The sequence below is a fragment of the Chroicocephalus ridibundus genome, unplaced genomic scaffold (assembly GCF_963924245.1).
Source record: "Chroicocephalus ridibundus unplaced genomic scaffold, bChrRid1.1 SCAFFOLD_203, whole genome shotgun sequence".
In the NCBI taxonomy this organism is placed as follows: Eukaryota; Metazoa; Chordata; class Aves; order Charadriiformes; family Laridae; genus Chroicocephalus; species Chroicocephalus ridibundus.
Window position 1 is genome coordinate 79,050 of NW_026961810.1, and position 12,347 is coordinate 91,396.

Here is a 12,347-nt window from a genome sequence, read left to right on the forward strand (position 1 = left end):
CGGGGCTGGAGGGCGCCCCGGCTGCCATCGCCCCCGCCGTTCTGCCCCCGAGCGGGCTCTGGGGAAGCCCCGGGGGGGCTGGAGGGCCCTGTGTGCCGCGGGGCGCAGGCAGGTGTCAGAGGTGCCGCGGGACAGACGTCCCTCCTCTCACCAGGGGGGCTCCGTGCCCGCCATCAGCGCCGAGGGGCTGCCCGGGGATGAGCCGAGGCTTCATCGCGTCCCTCTGAACGGCCGCGTCCAGGGCCAGCAGAGGCCGAGGACACCGGAGGGGACAAGGGCCTCTGGCGAGCGGTGGCCGAGCCCCAGCGGGGAGCGGAGCCAGCGCTGCACCGGGGCCGGGGCGCTGGGACCCACTCTCGGGGCCAGCTCTGCCCGGGGGACCCCGGGGATGTGGGGGGACGGGGTGTCCCCAGGCGGCGGCGGGGCGAGGGCCAGGGCAGGGGCCATCCCCCTCTGCCCGGGGGGGGCCGTGGCTGGGAACGGCACCGGTTTGGGTCCCGCGCAGCCTGGGGAACAGTGGGGGCTGGAGCCGGGCACGGCCGCCCCCCAGCACATCCCCCACGCCGAGCCTTCCCCTCTCCACGCCCAGCACCCACCAGTGTCCCCCAGTGCCCGAAGGCCCCAGTCTCCTGCCGGCCCCGTGGCCCCTGCCCCCAGCCGTCCTCCCCCCTCCCACGTTCCCTCCTCCCGGGGTCCCCGGTGCAGAAGAAGAGGGGCCGGTTCCAGCCCCCCCTTTACCCGAGGGGCTGGGGACGAGGCAGAGGTATTTCTGCCCTGAGAGCCCTGGTTGGAGGGTGCTGTCACCCCTGGGGGGCCCTGGAGGGAAAGGCTGGTCTGGGGGTGAGGGGTACGGGGAGATGGGGGTCTGGGGGTGAGGGACGTGGGGAGATGGGGGTCTGGGGGTGAGAGATGTGGGGAGATGGGGCTCTGGGGGTGAGGGACACGGGGAGCTGGGGGTGAGGGACGTGGGGAGATGGGGGTCTGGGGGTGAGGGACGTGGGGAGATGGGGGTCTGGGGGTGACGGACACGGGGAGCTGGGGGGTTCTGGCTTTAGGGGCTGTTGGAGGCCAGTCTCATGATGGAGCAGTGGGTCACGGCTGTCGGGCGTCCGGCTGTCGGGAGGCTCCGGCCGCCCCCTCCAGCCGCCCCCCGGTGCCGGGGCCCTTCCCTGCCCAGCTGCCCCATGCCCACGCTGGACCGGTGCCGGGACGGAGGTGACTCTGTGCCGGGGCTGGGCTGGTGGCCAGGGCCGGTGTCTCTGCCAAGGCCAGCTTTGCCCCGGGGGCTCTCGGGGCGGGGAGGGAGGAGCAGGAGTCCCGGGGGGGATAAATCTGCCCTTTCACCTTCCCCAGCTGCAGCCGGGACTCTCCGCACAGCAGAGGAAGATGAAGGTGGCAGTGCTCAGCCTGGCCCTGCTCTTCGCCGTCCTGCTCTGCACCCCGGAGGATGCCCAGGTGGGTCCCCAGGGCTGCGGGCCGGGGCCGGGCTGGGGGACGCCGGCTCCGCCGCAGCGGGGGGCACGAAAGCCCTTGGCTTGGCCTCTCGTCTCGGCGCCCCCACATCCGTCCCATCCCCCCGGCACCCCCGAGTCCCGTCCTTTTGGGCCCCGCTGCCATCTCCCCCCGGCGACACGCTCCGTGTCCCACCTCTCCGTCGCTGCCGAGGTCTTTCTTCCCCTCATCCCCCTCAGCCCTTCGCCTTCCCCCGTTTCCCCGGCAGCGGTGTCCCTGCAGCCCCTGCCCGACCCCACCGTCTCCCTGCGCCGTCCCCTCGTTGTGCTCCTCCGCTCTCCTCCCCCCTCTGCCCCCACCAGCCACCGCCTCGGAGCCCCCACGGCCCCTCCGCTTGGGCTCCTTCCCTCTCCTGTCCGTCCCACGCCCCCCCGGCCCTCCAGAGCCCCCGGCCCCGGCCCTCGGGGGTCCCGCCGACCGCCCCCGTGCCCCATCGCTGCGTCCCCACCACCCCCCGCCCCCGTCCTCTCTGGGGCTCCTGAACTCCCCGTGGTCCCTTCATCTCCGTCCTCACCCCTGGTCCTCGTGTGAGGTGAAACCTGGGGGAGCGATGGTGCTGGGGGGCAGCAGAAGGCCTTTTCCTGGGAAGCCTTGGGGCCGAGGGGAGCCTGTGTTGTCCCCCCCGGCCCCACCATGGTCCCTTCCAGCCCCTGCTGTGCTCTTTCTCCCCAGGCCTTCGAAGCAAGCGGAGGTTACTGCATCGGGGTAAGCGGCGGGTGGGCTGGGAGGGCACCCAGTCTGCGGAACTGGGGGGGCCGCTCGGTCCCCCAGTTGCTCGCCGGGGCTGGGGACATCCCAGTGACCCGGGCGACCCCACGGTCTCTCCACAGGGGGGAATCGACTTCGGGCGAGTGAAGAGGGCTGCGGTAGGTACAGCCAGCTCTGCTGCCCCCAGACCCTCCCTCCCACGGGCACCGCGCGCCAGAGCATCCCAGTGCGCCCCAGTACCTGCACTGGGACCCCACTCGACTCTCCAGTGTCTGCACTGGGACCCCACTCGACTCTCCAGTATCTCCACTGGGACCCCACTCCCTCCCAGTATCTGCACTGGGACCCCACTCGACTCTCCAGTGTCTGCACTGGGGCCCCACTCCTTCCCAGTATCTGCACTGGGACCCCACTCGACTCTCCAGTGTCTGCACTGGGACCCCACTCCCTCCCAGTATCTGCACTGGGACCCCACTCGCCCCCCCAGTACCTGCACAGGGACCCCACCCCCTCCCACCAGTATCTCCACTGGGACCCCACTTGCCCCCCAGTACCTGCACTGGGACCCCACTCGCCCCCCACTATCTGCATTGGTACCCCACACCCTCCCACCAGTATCTGCGCTGGGAACCCACTCACCCCCCCAGTACCTGTGCTGGGAACCCACCCCCTCCCACCAGTATTTCCACTGGGACCCCACTCCCCCCCCAGTACCTGCACTGGGGCCCCACTCCCCCCCAGTGCCTGCACTGGGAGCCCACTCCCCCTCAGTGCCTGCACTGGGAGCCCACTCGCCCCCAGCCCCCCCAGGGCTTTCCCAGCGCCTCCCTGACCCCCCCGTCTCCCCAGGCCCCCCGGGCTGAGAGGCTGCTGGAGCTGGCGCGCCAGAGACGCATGGCTGAGGCGGCCGAGGCCTAGGTGAGTGACGTCCCGGCCACTCCAGCCCCACGGAGGGTCCTGGGCCCCAGGGGGTCCCCGAGCCCTCGGGGCTGGGACTGCTGGGGCCGCAGGAGCGGGACGACGAGGGGACGGCGGCGCCGCATGTCCCGGGCCAGCGGGACGCAGCTGCTGCCCTGCCAGTCCCCGCACCCGGGGGGGGTTGCACGGACTGCCCGGGGCCCCGCCGCGGCCGGGCGGGGGGCTCTGGTGCCCCCCAGGATGCCCGTGGGGGCCGGGCGGGGCTCACGGAGGTTTCGGGGCGTCCCCAGGTAAGGCCACGCCGGGCGAGGGGCTGGGGGTGCCCCGGGGGGCTCAGGAGAGCCAGGTCCTGCCCTGGGTGCGTGGGGGGCTCCGGGTCCCTTCTCCGTCCCCAGGGCTCTGTGGGGAGACGGGGGGGACGCGGCCGCTCTCCTGGCCCGGCGCACGCCGGGAGGGTCTCACGCCGGGCTCTGCCTTCCAGGACTGGAACCAGCGGTGACACCCTCGTCCCGTCCCCCCGCAGCAGCACGAGGAGATGATCATCCCTGGATGCCCCCCCCGACCCCCGGGAGCCCCGGACCGTTGCCCTCTCGCCATCAATAAACTCCTTCAGCAAAGCTTCGCTCCGCGTCTGCCTGCGCGTGGCCCCCCCTCCGTGGCCCCTCTCCCCGTGGTGTGGGGCAGGAGAGGAGCGTGGAGGGACGGCCCGGACCTCTGGGCTCCTGCCCCACGGACTCAGCCCTCTGGGGGGTTCCCCGGCCATTTCGGAGCCCCACGCCTGGCCACCTGCCTTCCCGAACCGCCCCCCCCCCCAGCCCACCCCCTTCTCTGGGGCATCGCGGGTTGGGGAGGAGCCTCGGGAACCCGGAGAATCCCCCAGGGATTTGTGACCCAGCTCCGTCCCCGCCGGGGGGCTCCTCCGATGTCCGGGAGCGGGGTTTGGCGCTGGCTGCGGTCGGAACCGCCCCAAAAAGGCTGCTCCAAGGAGCCCCCGGGGGGGCTGGAAGTGGCCAACTGGGACAGACCGTCTTGGGAGAGGAGGGGGCCGGGGAGAGATGGGGGGCACAGGACGGAAACGCTGGCACGGGCTCGTCATGGGTCCCCCTTGGGAGAGAGCTCCATGGGAGCCAGGCTGGAACTCGCCCCTCGGCTCCGCGCGGTGCTGGCGCCTGAGCTCACAACCTCTCCTGGGAATTCCCCACCATTCTGGGGGGAAATTCCCTCCTTTTGGAGGGGGGGGGGCCAGGAAGGGCCGGCATTCACTGGGTCTCTCCCGCTAGTCCCCGAGGCAGCTCTTCTCCCTGGGCTGTGGTGGCCCCGCGCCTGTCCCCGGCGCTGCCCATCCGCCACCTCTGGCTCGGGGATGGCACCTTGGAGCCAGCGTTCCCCAGGGAAAAGCCTCGGTGTCAACACGCCACGAGAGGAAGGACAAATGGCATCTGGGTTCCGGAGAGAGCCCCAACCATTGGAGGAGTCCCCAGAGACCCACGTCCCTCAAAACCCCATGTCCCCCAATACCCCATATCCATAACAAATCGATGTCCCTAAAGCCCATGTCCCCAAAAACCAACGTCCCCAAACCCCACATCCCCCTCCTTCCCGTGGACCCTTTCCCATGCCCTCACCCACACCCTTCCCTCTCCTCCATCTCCTTTGGAGACCATCATCCAGCCCCCGCCAACGCCGGGGAGGGGAGACACGCTCCTGCCTGGCCGGGGGCCGCTGCAGAAACAGCTTCTTCCGCCCCAGAGAACCACGGAATTGCCCAGGTCGGAAGGGACCTTTCACATCATCGAGGCCAACCATGGACCAAAACTGCCAAATCCATCACTATTCCATGTCCCCAAACCCCCACGTCCCCAAAACCCCACATCCATCAAAATCTATGGCCCAAAACCCCACGTCCCCCAAACCCCATATCCATCAAAATCTGCCCCTAAAACCCACATCCCTAAAAACCCACGTCCCCCAAACCCTATGTCCCCAAAACCCCACATCCCCAAAACCCAGGTCCCCAAAACCCCACGTCCCCCTCCTTCCCATGGGCCCTTTCCCATGCCCTCACCCCCCCACTTCCCTCTCCTCCGTCTCCTTCGGCGACCATCATCCAGCCCCCACCACAGCAGGGTCACCCGGGGCAGGTGGGCCAGGACCGCTCCAGGCAGGGTTGGGATATCTCCGGAGAAGGACACTCTCTAGGCACCGTGTCCCCAAGCTCCATCTCCCTCCAAGCGAAATTTTCCTCGTTTGCCATGTCCCGGTTTGTCCCCGTTGCCCCTTGTCCTGTCACTGGGCCCCGTCCTCCAGCCCCCCGCCCCGTAGCTATTGAGGAACGGTCACAAATATCCTCCTTTGAGGATCTTCAACATCTTTTCCAACCCAAATGATTCCAGGATTCCAAGATTTCCCGTCTTCAGGGGGGTTGGCTGTGGGGGGATCATTCCCGGGGGGCACCGGAGGGTCCCCGGGGCGGGGGGGGGGGACTCCCAGCGTTGCGGGGCTGGGAGCTGCCAACTGGGAAACTGGGAGAAACGGGAGAAACCAGAGACCAGGCGAGTGGGGTCCCAGTGCGGAGAGTGGAGGGCACAAGGAGGGGCGTATGGGGCAAGGGGGGAACCTATGGGGCAGAGCAGATGTCCATGGGGTGGGGGATGTATGGGGCACAAGGAGCGTCCCTCGTGCCCGCAGCCCCGTCACACACGCGGCTCTTGCTCACCTCCGAGGGTGCACGGCCCCGTTACGCGCACAGGAGGCCATTCACGGCACACACCGCTGAGCCCCAGCCCACCGGTAGCCAAACACTCCGCGGGGGCGTCTGGCTACTGCGCTTGGCCCGGCCCGGCCCGGCCCCGCCCCGCCCCCCCCCCCGGACACGTAATCACAACACCTCCCCAGCGACCATCATCACATACTCAGCACAAAACAAGATCACACTGTACCACGCTAACGCTATCTCCTCCTCCCCCGCCGGGGCGGGCATCCGCCACCACCCCCTACCCAACGGCGACCCCCCCTGCCCCCCCCCCCGCTCCCCTCGCACTCCCCTGACGCCCCCCGCCGTCTCCCCCCATCCCCTTCCCTCATCCCCCTCCCGATCCCCAAAAAACTCCTCCTTCCTCTCTCCCGCGCGCTCCCAGCCTGCCCCGCGGCTCTCATTTGCATGAGGAGCGGGGCCACCGCCCCGTCTTTCTGCGCCAAAGCCCTGGCGCGCCGGCGCTTTCCCGCGCTAAACCCTTTAATTTCTCAACATGGTGGTGGAAGTTGGGGGTGGGGGGGAAGGGGGGGGTTCGAGGGCACGCCGGGGGGTCAGCGCATATTGGGGACCCTCGGGGGGGTTCGGGGGGGGGGTGGTACGGACACCGACACACCCCCCTCCCGGGGCTCAGAGGGCTCTTCTCCTGCACCCCAGAATGGAGACCAGCAGCAGCGCCTCGGTGACAGCGGGAGGGACGCTGCGGGGCGGGGGGGGGAATGGGGGGTGTCAGTCAGGTGTAAGCGGGGGGAGACACCCCAACAAAGACCCCCTCCCCCTGCGACCCACCTGCAGAGGCCGAAGAGGAGCCAGAAGGAGCCGCCGTCCCAGTCCTCTGGCAGGGCCAGGGCCAGGCCCAGGGCAGCCGCCACGTGGGCCCCCAGCGCTGCCCCACGTCAGGGAAAATCACCCCAAAAATGGGGGGGGGCGGCCCCTCCCCCCCGGGCACCCCCCCACAGGGCGGAATTGGGCGAAACCCGCCTCCCCCCGGGCCTGGCAGGGCCCCCCCGCGACCTTTGGAGGGGGGAAGGAACCTCCCTGATGGCAGCCCACCCGGTTTTAGGGTGTCTCGCCCCCCATTTCAGGGATCCCCCCCTCATTTCGGACCCCCGCACACACCTTCTGGGTTCCCCCCCCGTTTTTGGCCCCCCTCCCATGTTGGGCCCTGTCCCCCCTTATGTTTCGTCCCCCCCCATATTTTGGGCCCCCCCCCGTGTTTCAGGGTCACCCCCCATGTTTTGTGTGTGTGTGTGTCCCATTTCGGGGTCCCTCCCTGTTTCAGGGCTTCTCCCGCTTTATTGGGTCCCCTCCCCATTTCAGGGCATCTCCCCCCTGCCCCATTTAAGGCCCCTCCCCTCCCTCCAGTTTTAGGCCCCTCCCCCCCAGTTTTAGGGCCCCCCCATTTTTAGGGTGTCCCCCCCCGGGTTTTGGGGCCCCCCCAAGATACAGAAGAGGCTCTGCCCAGGCCGGAACATGGAGACCCCTGAGAAGAACCTGACAAACTCGACCCCCAGCAGCCCCAGGGCCCCCCCAAAAGCCCCCTTCAGCCTGCAGGGACACAGGGGGGGTCGGGGGGGGCACAGGAACCCCCCCCGCGGGGAACACGGCGGGCACTGAGATACCCGGGGGGGAGGCAGGGGGAGACCCTTTTCGGGGGGACAGGCGGAGGGTGGGACAAACACGGGGACCCCCACTGGGGACACGGGGGGCACTGAGATACCCGTGGGGGGGGCTGGGATACACCCTAGTGGGTGGGGACAGGAGGCGGGGGGGGACACACGGAGATCCCCCCCAGTGGGGACACGGGTGGGTCGGGGAGGGGGCCGCCCCACGGGGGACAGGAGGGGACGTGCGGGGGGCACCAAGATGGTGTGGGGGGGTCGGTCTGAGGCATGTGGAGGTGTGTGAACATGTGTGTGGTCACGCACGGTGGGGTGTGGAGGCGTCTGGAGGTGTGTGGGCACATGTGGATGCGTGTGGGCACATCTGGAGAACAGAGTGGAAGCCTGTGGGGGTGTGTGGACACGCGTGTGGACACGTGTGGAGGCCTGTGGTCAAGAGTGGACACGTGTGGAGGTGTGTGGACACGAGTGGACACGTGTGGAAGCCCATGTGGGTGTGTGGACACGTGTGGAGACAGGAGTGGTGGTGTGTGGACACACATGTGGACACATGTGGAGGCGTGTGGACACATGTGCAGACCCGCGTGGAAGCCTGTGGGGGTGTGCGGACATGCAAGTGGACACGTGTGGAGGCGTGTGGTTGGGAGTGGAGGCATGTGGAGGTGTGTGGACACGTGTGCAGTGACACATGGATGCCTGTGGGGGTGTGTGGACACGTGTAGACAGGTGGGGAGGTGAATGGACACGCGTGTGGACACGAGCGGAGGGGGAGGTGCTGATCTGCTCTCTCTGGTGACCAGCAGCAGGACACAAAGAAATGGAACGAAGCTGCATCGGGGGAAATTCCGCCTGGATGTGAGACAAAGGCTCTTCACTGAGAGGGTGGTCGGTCGCTGGCTCCCCAGGGGAGTGGTCCCGGCACCCAGCCTGCCAGAGGTCAAGGAGCATCTGGACATCGGTCTTTGTCATATGGTTCAGTTTCAGGTGCTTCCGTGAGGAGCTGGGAGTTGGACTTGAGCCTTGTGGGTCCCTTCCAACTTGGCATCTTCTGTGATTCTCTGGGGGGGCAGCAACTGGAGAGACCCCCTCTGGTGGGTTCGAGGCCGAGTCCGTGAACGTCAGACACTGCGAGGAAGTTGAAGGAACCTCTCAAGGAGTCAAAGTCGGGTTCAAACTCCAAAGTTTCTTGTGTTGTTGATGGGTCCCACTGAGGGACACCACTGAGGAATTGCCCCCCGGGTCTGGTTAGAGCAGAAAACTGGAGGCAGTGATGACAGGTCGGGAAAAGCAAGTTGAAGGTGACTCTCATGCTGGGTAAACCTGGATGTGTTTCATTAGTGCAAAGGGCCAAGGCCTGACCCCCAGCCCCCAGGAAGGGAGATCCTCTCCCTCACTCCTTCCTCAGGGCTCTTCCTGGCACAGTGGGATGTGGAGATATGCAGTGCCAAGGGCAGGACTAGGGTACGACACCTCCCAGGCTCCTGAGTGTGGACAAGGAGGCAACAAGACCGCAGTGCTGGAAGGACTGGTTGTCTCAGAGGCATCAGTGGCAGAGACAACAGCCATAGCCCAAGACACGAAGAGGTTGGCTCTGTTAGGGGCCTTTCAGCTTTGCCACATCCCTGTGTCATCTCCACCACAGGCTGTCCTACGGTGTCCCATCACCTCTGCCTCTTTCCCTGCAGGCTGTAGTCATCCACCCGGCTGCCCCACCTTGCTGCCACCTTCCTTTGCTGAGATCTCTCCATCCTCCCTGGCTCTTCCCTGAAACACAAAGCCTTGGGCTGATCCAGACTCTTTCTGGGTGGCGCGTTGCACCACAGCACTGCCCTTGGAGTGATGTTTCTTTCTCCTCGTGGCCAGCCTGCACCTCCCTACTTGCCCGTCGTGGCAATATTTCTTTCTGTTTTCCACTGTTTCATGCTGTTTTCCACTAGGAAGAAAAGCTCCACCAGCTCTGAAAGCACCCTTCCAGCACGCTCAGGCTCCTCCTATACCGTCCTCAGTCTCCACACCACTGAGCCCAGGGCTCTCAGCCTCTAGATACTGGTCAAGTGCTTGAGGCCTCCAAACCCTGTCTTGGGAGATCTCTGGGCTCTCTCCACGGTGTTTGCAGGTGAAATCACAGTGGTCATAGGCCAAGAAAGATGGAGTGAGACTTTTTACCAAGGCCTGTAATAGCAGAACAAGGGGCAATGGCTTGCAGTTGCGGATGCCCCATGCCTGGACGTGTCCAAGGTCAGGAGCTTGGAGCAACCTGAACTAGTGACTAGGGATGATTACTTCCATGGTCCAATTCACCACACTGTTCCTGATAGAGGCCAGGATGCTGTTGGCCACCTGGGCACACTGCTGGGTCATATTCAGATGCCTGTCAACCAAAAAACCCCCAGGTCCTTTCCTGCCAGGCAGCCCTCCAGTCACTCCTCCCCAAGCCTGTAGCGATGCATGGGGTTGTTGTGACCCAAGTGCAGGACCTGGCACTTGGCCTTGTTGAACCTCATGCCCTTGGCCTCAGCCCATCGATCCAGCCTGTCCAGGTCCCTCTGCAACACCCTCCTACCCTCGAGCAGGTTGACACACGCACCCAACTTGGTGTCATCTGTGAACTTACTTGGGGTGCACTCGATCCCATTGTCCAGATCATTGATAAAGATTTTAAAGAGAATCGGCCCCAGTACTGAGCCCTGGGGAACACCACTCGTGACCGGCCACCAACTGGATTGAACTCCATTCACCATCACTCATTGGGCCCGGCTGTCCCAGAAGTTTTTCACCCAGCGAAGTGTACGCCCATCCAAGCCATGGGCAGCCAATTTCTCCAGGAGAACACTGTGGGAAACTGTGTCAAAAAGCTTTACTAAACTCCACGTAAACAACATCCACAGCCTTTCCCTCATCCACTCAGCGGGTCACCTTGTTTTAGAAGGAGATCAGGGTTGTCAAGCATGACCTGCCTTTCGTGAACCCATGCTGACTGCGCCTTATCGCCTGGTTGTTCTTCATGTGCCACATAATGGCACTCAGGATGACCTGTTCCATAATCAGGATGATGTCTTCCAAGTTGCTCTTCCATGCGGATGATGTGGGAAGGGAGGTGCAATGACACGTGCAGAATGACAGCAGGACACCTCCCAGGCTCCCAGGTGGGGACGAGGAGGCCATCAGGCTCTTGTACTCCTTATAGGCATCAGTGGCAGAGGTGACAGTCACAGACACGGAGATTAAGACCTTGGATCTCTTGGGGGCTTTTCACATTTCAACAGCCCCACACTGTTGAAACCACCGCAGGCTGTCCTATTGTGTTCCACACCTGGGCATGGTCCCTGCAGGCTGCAGACATCTCCCCTGCTTCTCCACCTTGCTCTCGCCTGAGCAACTCACTAAGCTTTCTGAAGTCTCGCCATCCTTCGGGGATATGTCTTTAATAAACACAAAGCCACGGGCTGATCCACATTCTTTCTGGATGGCCGCCTTTTCCACAGCACTGCCCTTGGAGTGACGTTTCTTTCTCCCGTTTCCTGTTTAAACCTCCCAAGCTACAAGTTCTGGCATTATTTCTTTCTCATGCGGTCTCCCACGAAGAAGAAAAGCCCCGTTATCTCTGAAACTGTCCTTCGAGCAACCCCTGTCCTGCCCAGAGCCCCTCCACCATGGGGCCAAAGGGGCAAAGAAGCCCACATTCCTCAGCCTCCCCACGCAGCGCATGTGCACTATACGCTGAACCACAGCTGGGCAGACCTCCTCTGGGCACTCTCCAGTTCCTCCCCACTCCTCCAAAATGGGGAGCTGCACACAGGGGGACACTTTTCTTTGGGGGGCCACTCCAGTTCCCAGCACCTTCTCCTCAGGATCACTGCTCAGCACGTTAGGTCCCAGCAGGCTCTGATGCACCTGGTTATTCCTTCCTCCCCCTCAGTGCAGGACTGGATGCTTCTCCTTGTAAACTTCTAGAGGTTGCTCTTGGCCATATCCCAGAGTTTCTCAAGGTTCCCCTGAAGTGAAGCTCCATTGCCCTGGACTGAAGATCCATTTGCTCAGCTGTTCATGTTTCTATGCTGATGGCTCACCCTGGTGGTGCTGTCTCTCACAAGATAACATGAGGAGTTGCAGGCCATGATACACAATTAAAGGAGGTACTAGTTCAATAGAATTGCCGCCTCAAGTAGGAAGTACCGTGACAACCATCACCAAAATACCAGTGAGGGTACTGGTATGGTGCGCTGCCTGTATGGCAGACTGCGTTAGTGGAAAATATAGACCTGTATAGACACACAGAGAAAATGGATCCCTCCAGGAGCTGGTTGTAGATGCTCTATCTAGAAGCCGGCCCCAGGATCTCCTCATCCCTCAGTTCCCCCCCACATAAACAAGCACACGCACACACAACTGCCTGTCTCCGGTATGGAAACACAAAACCCCTGAGGCTGGCAGGCAGCCAGCTTCCACCTCCTCTGTGCTTCCTCTTCAGGCTTGGGTTTTGTCAGCAGCTTCTTTCTCATCCACGCCGTCCTTTCTGAATGTCAAGGCGGGCCATTGTGGAGCGTGAAGAGGAGATCCTCAAGCAGCCCTCCGCACCCTGCTTCTCCGCAGGGCCGTATCCCACAGGATTCTTCCAAGCCAGTCCCCCAGCAGGCCAAAGCCTGCTCTCCAGACGTCTCCTGCTCTCGGCCTTTTTCCTTTCTCTCAGGAGCCTCAACTCTACCTTCTTAGCCCTGGCTTTTACAACCCTGACTAGCTGTTGCTTGTTTGTTGGTATGAAGTCTGGAGCAGACGTTCACCCGCCACAAAGCTGCCAGTTTCCCAGGTTGTTCTGTCCTCTCCTGTTGACGCCT

General features: G+C 64.3%; 1 long non-coding RNA gene across 1 annotated transcript; it reads left to right on the plus strand.

Annotated features, from left to right (window-relative positions):
- The first annotated feature begins 1,081 nt into the window (after positions 1 to 1,081).
- Positions 1,082 to 3,743, plus strand: LOC134509806 (uncharacterized). Its single transcript, XR_010069434.1, has 5 exons — positions 1,082 to 1,455; positions 2,185 to 2,217; positions 2,343 to 2,378; positions 3,070 to 3,138; positions 3,620 to 3,743. It is a non-coding gene; the product is annotated as an uncharacterized LOC134509806 (long non-coding RNA).
- The last annotated feature ends 8,604 nt before the right edge of the window (positions 3,744 to 12,347 follow it).